Raw genomic sequence first — 7,267 nt, 5'->3', positions numbered from 1 at the left:
GAGGAATGGGCCCAGCTGGTCCAGTTAAGATTGACCGGTGCAGCCAAGGAGGCATACACCCAATTGTCACTGTAAGAGTGCCAGGATTATGCTACAGTAAAGAACAGCATACTGCGCTCGTTTCAGCTAACCCCAGAAGCTTATAGGAAGCGCTTTAGAGAGATGGTGAAGGTTGGAGCATGTACTGTTGCTGAGACAGTAAGGGATCTGGAAAGACGATTCCAGAAATGGATTGAGGCTGCCGGAGTTAGATCTTACGCTAACCTAAAGCAATTGATGGTCATAGAAAAGTTCTTAGAAATGATGTATCCCGAAACAAAGTTCAAGATCCAAGAAGCGGGGGTAAAGGAGGTGAAAGATGCAGCAGATAGGGCAGATATGATTACTGAAGCATACAAGAGCTTGAGGGAGAACAGAGTGAGAAGCGAGGCGAGATGCAGCAATAGCAGACCCAGTGGAGTCTGGGGAGGAAGAAGTTTTGGGGGCAGACAAGCAGACCAGCTAATTTTAAGCCCCGGGAAGGAAAGTTGCTGAGTCTGCCTGCTGGAGGTAAGCAGGAAAATAAAAATGTGCAGAGGAGAAAAAGAGTCCAATGAAGCTCCACTGGGTAAGAGTGGTACGTCTGGCCCGAGGAATTCCTATACGAGTGGGCAGAGTCAGAGCCACTCGGGGACGTATAGGAGAGATTTCTCCCAAATGAGGTGCTACAAGTGCAACACATCGGGTCACATGATGCGCGATTGTCGGCAGGGCAAGAGAGTCGTGACCCTGACCACGTGTGATCCCCGGAAGAAGTACGTTGATGTACAACAAGACAAACCACAGAAGGTAGATTTGATGATTGAGCGGTATAGGCTGTTCATTAGTAAAGGTTGGGTAGGCATAAAGGGTCAACCCGAGGTGGAGGTTAGTATCCTCAGGGATACTGGAGCCAATCAGAGTTTGATTCTGAGAGGCCTAATCGGAAACGATCGACTGTTAGCTGGCAGTAGGAGGATAAAGGTTCATGGGTTGTTGTCTAAGAGTGACATGCCCATGTGTGCTGTCAAGTTGAAGTCCGATTATTTGTCGGCGGAGGTGATGTTGGGAGTGTGCCCCAACATACCTGTTCCAGGAGTCTAAGTGATCCTGGGGAATGACTTGTGTGGGTCCAAGGGGTTGCCAGAGCTGATAGTAAAAGCTGTGCCGGAGGAGTACCAGAAGGACCGCGGTACGGGTGGAACACCGGACAAGGAAGATCTAGCCAGCATCCTCGAAGATGAAACAGAGGACAATCAAGTCATTGTATACCCGGCCTGCGTAGTGACAGAGTCGGAAGTAGCCGCCGAAGTCGACACTGAAGATGATATGGCAGTGTCGACTCCACTAAGGGAGGTCAACGTGGACATGTCTGGGCAATTCGGTGAAGATTCAGCTCAGAAGAATGAGGATTCGAGGAGACAGGAAGTGAAGATGACTCTACCTGAAAGGTTCAGCGTGAATCGAGCGAACCTGAGTAGGGGTCAGAAAGAAGAATTTATAGATCTAATCAGGGAGGCAAAAGGAGGAAACTCATGTCCGGAGTCCTCCGTGTATTACTACTTGGATGATGACGTACTAATGAGGAAGTGGTGACCGGACAAAGCCGGCGCAGATAAGGAATGGTTGGAGAAGCACCAAGTGTTAGTGCAGAAGGAGTTTAGGGCGACAGTGCTAGAACTAGCCCCACTCTGTAGATATGGCAGGGCACCTAGGGGTGAAGAAGACCCTAAATAAGGTGCAGGAGCAATTCTACTGGCCGAACGTGTGGAAGGATGTAAATAATTATTGTAGGACATGTTTGGCGTGCCTACGTGAAGGTAAGCCGGCTCCGGCTATACCGAAGGCACCTTTAAAGCCCATTCCGGCATTTGGCGAGCCTTTTGAGAGAGTCTTGATAGACTATGTAGGTCCGTTGCCAAGGAACAGAAGAGGCCACGAGTATTTACTGACCATAATGTGCACAGCCACCTGTTTCCCCGAATCGATACCACTGAGAAGAGTGACGTCGAGAGCCGTTCTGGACAAACTACAGAACTACATTGCGTAGGTAGGAATGCCCAAGGTTATCTAGACGGACCAGGGGAGTGTCTTCCAGTCGAAGTTGTTTAGGGAAACTGTGAAAGGATGGATGGTAGAGCAAGTGCGCTCGTCACCGTATCACCCTCAGTCGCAGGGAGCGTTGGAACGTTTCCATGGAACGCTAAGGATCTTGTTGAGGATATACTGCACTGAGGAAGGGAGTAGTTGGGACGAGGCATTACCATCCGTGTTGTTCGCCATCAGGGATGCGGTAGTAGAATCGCTTGGATTCACCCCATTTCAACTGGTGTACGGGCACTCTATGAGGAGCCCAGTGGGCGCGCTGAAGGAGCAGCGCACCGTGGATAGGCCTAGGGTGGATGTGGGACGATATGTAAAAACTTTTAGAGAGCGAGTCTCTAGGGCCAGAGATTTGGCCAAGGAAAATTTGAGAACGTCCCAGGCGGGGATGATGAGATATCACGACAGGAAGGCGATGGGCAGGAGATTTCAAGAAGGAGATCAGGTGTTAGTCCTACTGCTGGTGAAAGGAAGTATTTACGAGTCGCGATTTTGTGGACCATATACCATCCAGAAGGCGCTAGAGGATGTGAATTATGTAATACACATGCCAGATCGTCCGAGGAAGTCACATGTTTGCCACGTGAGCATGATAAAGAGGTACTATGACAGAGATAAGCCTCTAGACGATGAAGAACAGATGGAAACCCCGTCACTAATGACTGTGCTTTGTGTGGGAGACGGCAGAGGAATAGAAGAGGAGAACTGTATGTTAGAGAGGGCCGATGGCGCGAACATATCGAATACGGAAAGCCTGGCCAAGATAGGTGAGCGTCTGGGTCATTTGGAGGATGACCAACGCCTGGAACTAGTGGCGATCCTCCAGAGGAATAAGTCGCTATTCACAGACGTGTCAGAATACACCGTGTAACGGTGCACGAAGTAAATGTAGGGAGTGTTGACCCCATCAAGCAGCACCCTTACAGAGTTAACCCGGAGAAAGCAGCAGTGATGAGAGCAAAAGTAAAGTATGTGCTAGATAACGACTTGGCAGAGGTTAGCCACAGTGACTGGAGTTCGTCGTGCCTCTTCGTGAAGAAGAGTGATGGCACATACCGGTTCTGCACCGATTACAGGAAAGTGAATGCAGTCACAGTCGCTGATTAGTTCCCGATACCACGCAAAGATGATTGCATAGATCGGATTGGGAGTGCACGGTATGTCTCGAAAATAGACCTGCTGAAGGGATACTACCAGATTCCCCTGTCCGAGGAGGCCAAGAGGATCTCAGCGTTCGTGACACCTGACGGTTTGTACCAATATAAAGTGGTGCCGTTCAGAATGAAGAATAGTGGTAGTTGTTTCCAATGAGTAATGAATCAGGTATTACAAGGCGCGACCGGATGTGCAGTGTACATCGATGATATTGTGGTGTTCGCTGATTCCTGGAAGGATCACGTGGGATCGACTTTTAGATTTGTTCGATCGGTTGGGGAAGGCCAACATGACGATCAACTTAGCAAAAAGCGAGTTCGGGAGAGCCCGTCTGGAGTACCTTGGATATATAGTAGGGCAAGGCGAGGTTGCTCCGGTAAGAACAAAAGTGGAGGCCAATGACAACTTCTCGGTGCCCAGGAGTAAGAAAGAATTGTTGAGATACCTCGGTATGATTGGATATTACCGGAAGTTCTGCGGAAATTTCTCCACCATAGCCGCTCCTATGACGAGTTTGCTATCAAAGAGCAAGAAGTGGGAGTGGAATGGAACAGCACAAGAAGCGTTTGAAAAGACCAAAAGACTGTTGACCGAGGTGCCTGTACTAGTGTCGCCCAATTTTGGAGCACTGTTTATGTTATTTGTAGATGCCAGTGATATAGGGGCTGGAGCTGTACTGACGCAGTAGAATGATTGAATTTACCCCCCACCCCCTTGTCCTTCTTCTCGAAGAAGTTCGTTAAGCACCAGAGGTCGTACAGTATGGTTGAGAAAGAGACTTTGGCCCTGGTGATGACATTGAAACATTTTGAAGTGTGAGTGGGGGAGGACACCCAGTGACGGTGTATACAGAACTTAATCCCCTAGTTTTCCTGAGAAAAAATGAAGCATGCGAACCAGAGGTTAACCAGATGGTTTTTATTGCTCCAAGAGTATGACCTGGTGATTGTCTCACCCATAAGAGGGTGAGACAGTGTAGTAGCTGATGCATTATCTCGTGCCAAGCAACTAGAATAATTCTCAAAAACAAGGAGGAGGGAGAGTTATGATTCCAGGCAGCCGAAAAACCAGTCTCCCCTTTGAGAATTATTCTATCAGGCCTGACCTGACTAGAAGGTCTTGGAAATATAGAGGTGAAGATACAGATGTAAAATAATTGGTTGGATTTGATAGACAATTCAAGATAACGGGCAGAGAATAAGAAAATAAGTAAATGACTTGACACAAGATGTGGAGAGTTTGGTGGAGGTGTGAGACTCGCTTGAGAGGAGCTTAAGTCACTTGAGTACCAGACATCGTGAGGGGAAGCTGCGCCCCGTTTGAGCTCCTGTTGGAGAGGATCCCCTGTTTGATATACCTTCAAGAGAAAGGAAGTATGCAGACGTTCCAGCTGAGGAATCGAGCTGGGAAGGTGTGGTCTCAAGTCCTGGACGGCAAGGAGAGTTTGTTAAGCTGCCCAGAGACATTATCGTGGACCGTGGAAGCGCCCTTGTCAGACTGTGAGAGGGAGAGCGCCCTGCAGGAGACCTTTTTGTAGTAAGCATAATTTTAACCAGTTTATAATGATTGCCGGTAGTTGATCGTGTGCCCAGCGATCATAGCGAATGTTTATTGATAAGTTAGACAAGTTTTGGTAAGGCAGGAAGCCTAAATAAGAGGACGGAGATGAGAGAGACAGCTGGAGGGACGAGCTGGACCGCTCCCAGAGTGAGGAGCCACCCACCGGTCAAGGCGGAGCATGGACCTTCCCAAACGGGGGAGTCCACTCTCACAGTATGTACATAGCAAAGAGATGTTAGGTGCGAACATATTGTGTGGTAATTTTCATTCATGTGTTTAAGGGGGTAAACGTTTTTTATTGGCGTGCCAATGGGTTGCAGGTTTGTCTTTGGAAGGAGTTGCTGAGAGAACTTCAAGGCCAGCAGAGGAGGATTCAGTGGATGGAACTCCAAGCCTATTGAAGAAATACCAAGCTCTGTGAAAGAGCAGACACTATAGTGAGAAGTTGGACCTAAAGCTGTGAGAGGAGAAGCAGTGGAAAAGAGTTTACATGCTTTTGTGATACCAGTGGTGAAGCACCATTGTTGATCAAGGAAGACTTCATGGTTTAGCAGCCAGGAGCGCTGTGGAGGACCCTGTTAGAAGTGGTGTAGCATCACTGTTACTCAAGGTGCAGCACCCTGGAGGAGCTGCGGAGGATCCTGGTTGATAAACCCGGAGAACCTGAAGATATCAGGGTAGTGAGCTTCCAGATGTGGAAGGGAAGTTCTGGTTGATTACTTGTAGGGAATTGGTAGAGTGTTTGGTTGCCATTAGCGTGCAAGATGCAGTGAAAGGTGAGTGATTGTTTGCCATTTTTGTGCCAAGGAGTACTTATACTGAAGTATAGAGTTACAGTCGTAGGCTAGATTACTTGCAGAGACATACATATGTGTTCAAGGACTCAAGTGATCGATTGATCATTGTTGTATATCAAGGAACATTTATACTAATATTTATGTTATTGCAGCCATACGCTGGTTTTCCTTGCACGTGTTTATAGATATATATTCTCTTGCTCATAGTGCAACATTGTGTTATAAGACTTGACCTACTTGAGGAGGTTGGTAGTATTAGGTGGTGAATCAGGAGATAGGATACCACTTGATAAGCAGATGATAGAGTTATGATGGTGTTGGAGTACAACCTGACTGAAATAGTATAGAGTGTAGGATTCTTTATTATAATTATTATATGTATGTATGTATGTATTGTGTATGTGCTTTGTCCAGTAAATGTATTCAAATTTGCTGGTGTTTGCCCTTGTCCTAGTGAGGCTTCCCAGGAAGTAGGAAAGAAGGAGAGAGAGAGAAAGAACCAAGAGCCACAGCTGTGGACAGGGTAGAACGGAAAAATAATAAATCAAAGGGGATTGAGGAGATCGTATCACATAAGGAGAGAGTGGGGAGTCACAGCGGCTCGAGTGGATGTGTGCACGTGACAACGAGGCTAAGTATTGGAGCCGCATCCCCTAAACGTGTGACGTTGAGCCCCTCTCCAAGAGCCAGAAGCGCCCAGGTGTGATCTTCTGGTAAAGTATAAGCACTCTACCGAGTTTTGGGTTGGGTTGTCCATAAAAAAGGATCAACGACAACACCAACCACAATATGTGTTCTTTATTGCTGTATTTGTGTTGTTAGTGTTTGCGAGCGTGGTCGACTGATATTGGTGGAAACAGTATGTATTCTCATTGTATGAAAACATACTCAACGGAAAACAGAGTTACTGTGAGGAGTGACCTGAAAGTGAAGAGATACCACCAGTGGGGTTAGACAGGGTTCTATACTCGGATCTATCCTGTTTCTGATAGAACCTATCTGATAGAAACTCGGATCTATCCTGATGCAAATAATTGTCCAGAGGTTAGAGACTCATTTATCTCAATGTTTGCTGATGATGCTAAAATTATGTGATAGATTAAGGCAGAGGAGGACAAGATGACCTGGATATACTGAAGGAATGGTTCAATACATGGCTACTAGAGTTTATCTCAAGTAAGTGCAAGGTAATGAAAATAGATGTTGGGAGCATGATGCAGGACACAAGGTTCCAAGTGGGAGATTAAATCCATCAAGAACCAGATAGAAAGATCTGGGGGTTAATATTCAATGAACCTGTCCCCTTGAAGCCCACATCAAAAGGACATTATCAGCGGCATATGCTAGGTTGGCCAGCATAAGAACTAGTTTTATAAACTTGTGTAAGGAATCATTTAGAACCTTGTATACCACGTATGTCAGACCAATCCTGGAGTAGGCAGCTCCAGCGTGCAGTCCTTATCAAGTCAAACACAAAAGGAAGTTAAAGAACGTTCAGAACCAAAAGACTAGTCCCAAAGCTGAGAGGTATGAATTACGAGAAAACGCAGCTGGAGTGAGGCCTCACGTGACAGGAAGACAGACGAGTTAAGGGAGCTACGATTACCACCTACACAATTTTCAAAGGAATTGAC

This window comes from Procambarus clarkii, chromosome 31 (genome assembly GCF_040958095.1).
Source record: "Procambarus clarkii isolate CNS0578487 chromosome 31, FALCON_Pclarkii_2.0, whole genome shotgun sequence".
Classification (NCBI taxonomy): Eukaryota; Metazoa; Arthropoda; class Malacostraca; order Decapoda; family Cambaridae; genus Procambarus; species Procambarus clarkii.
This window is presented reverse-complemented; position numbering follows the sequence as displayed.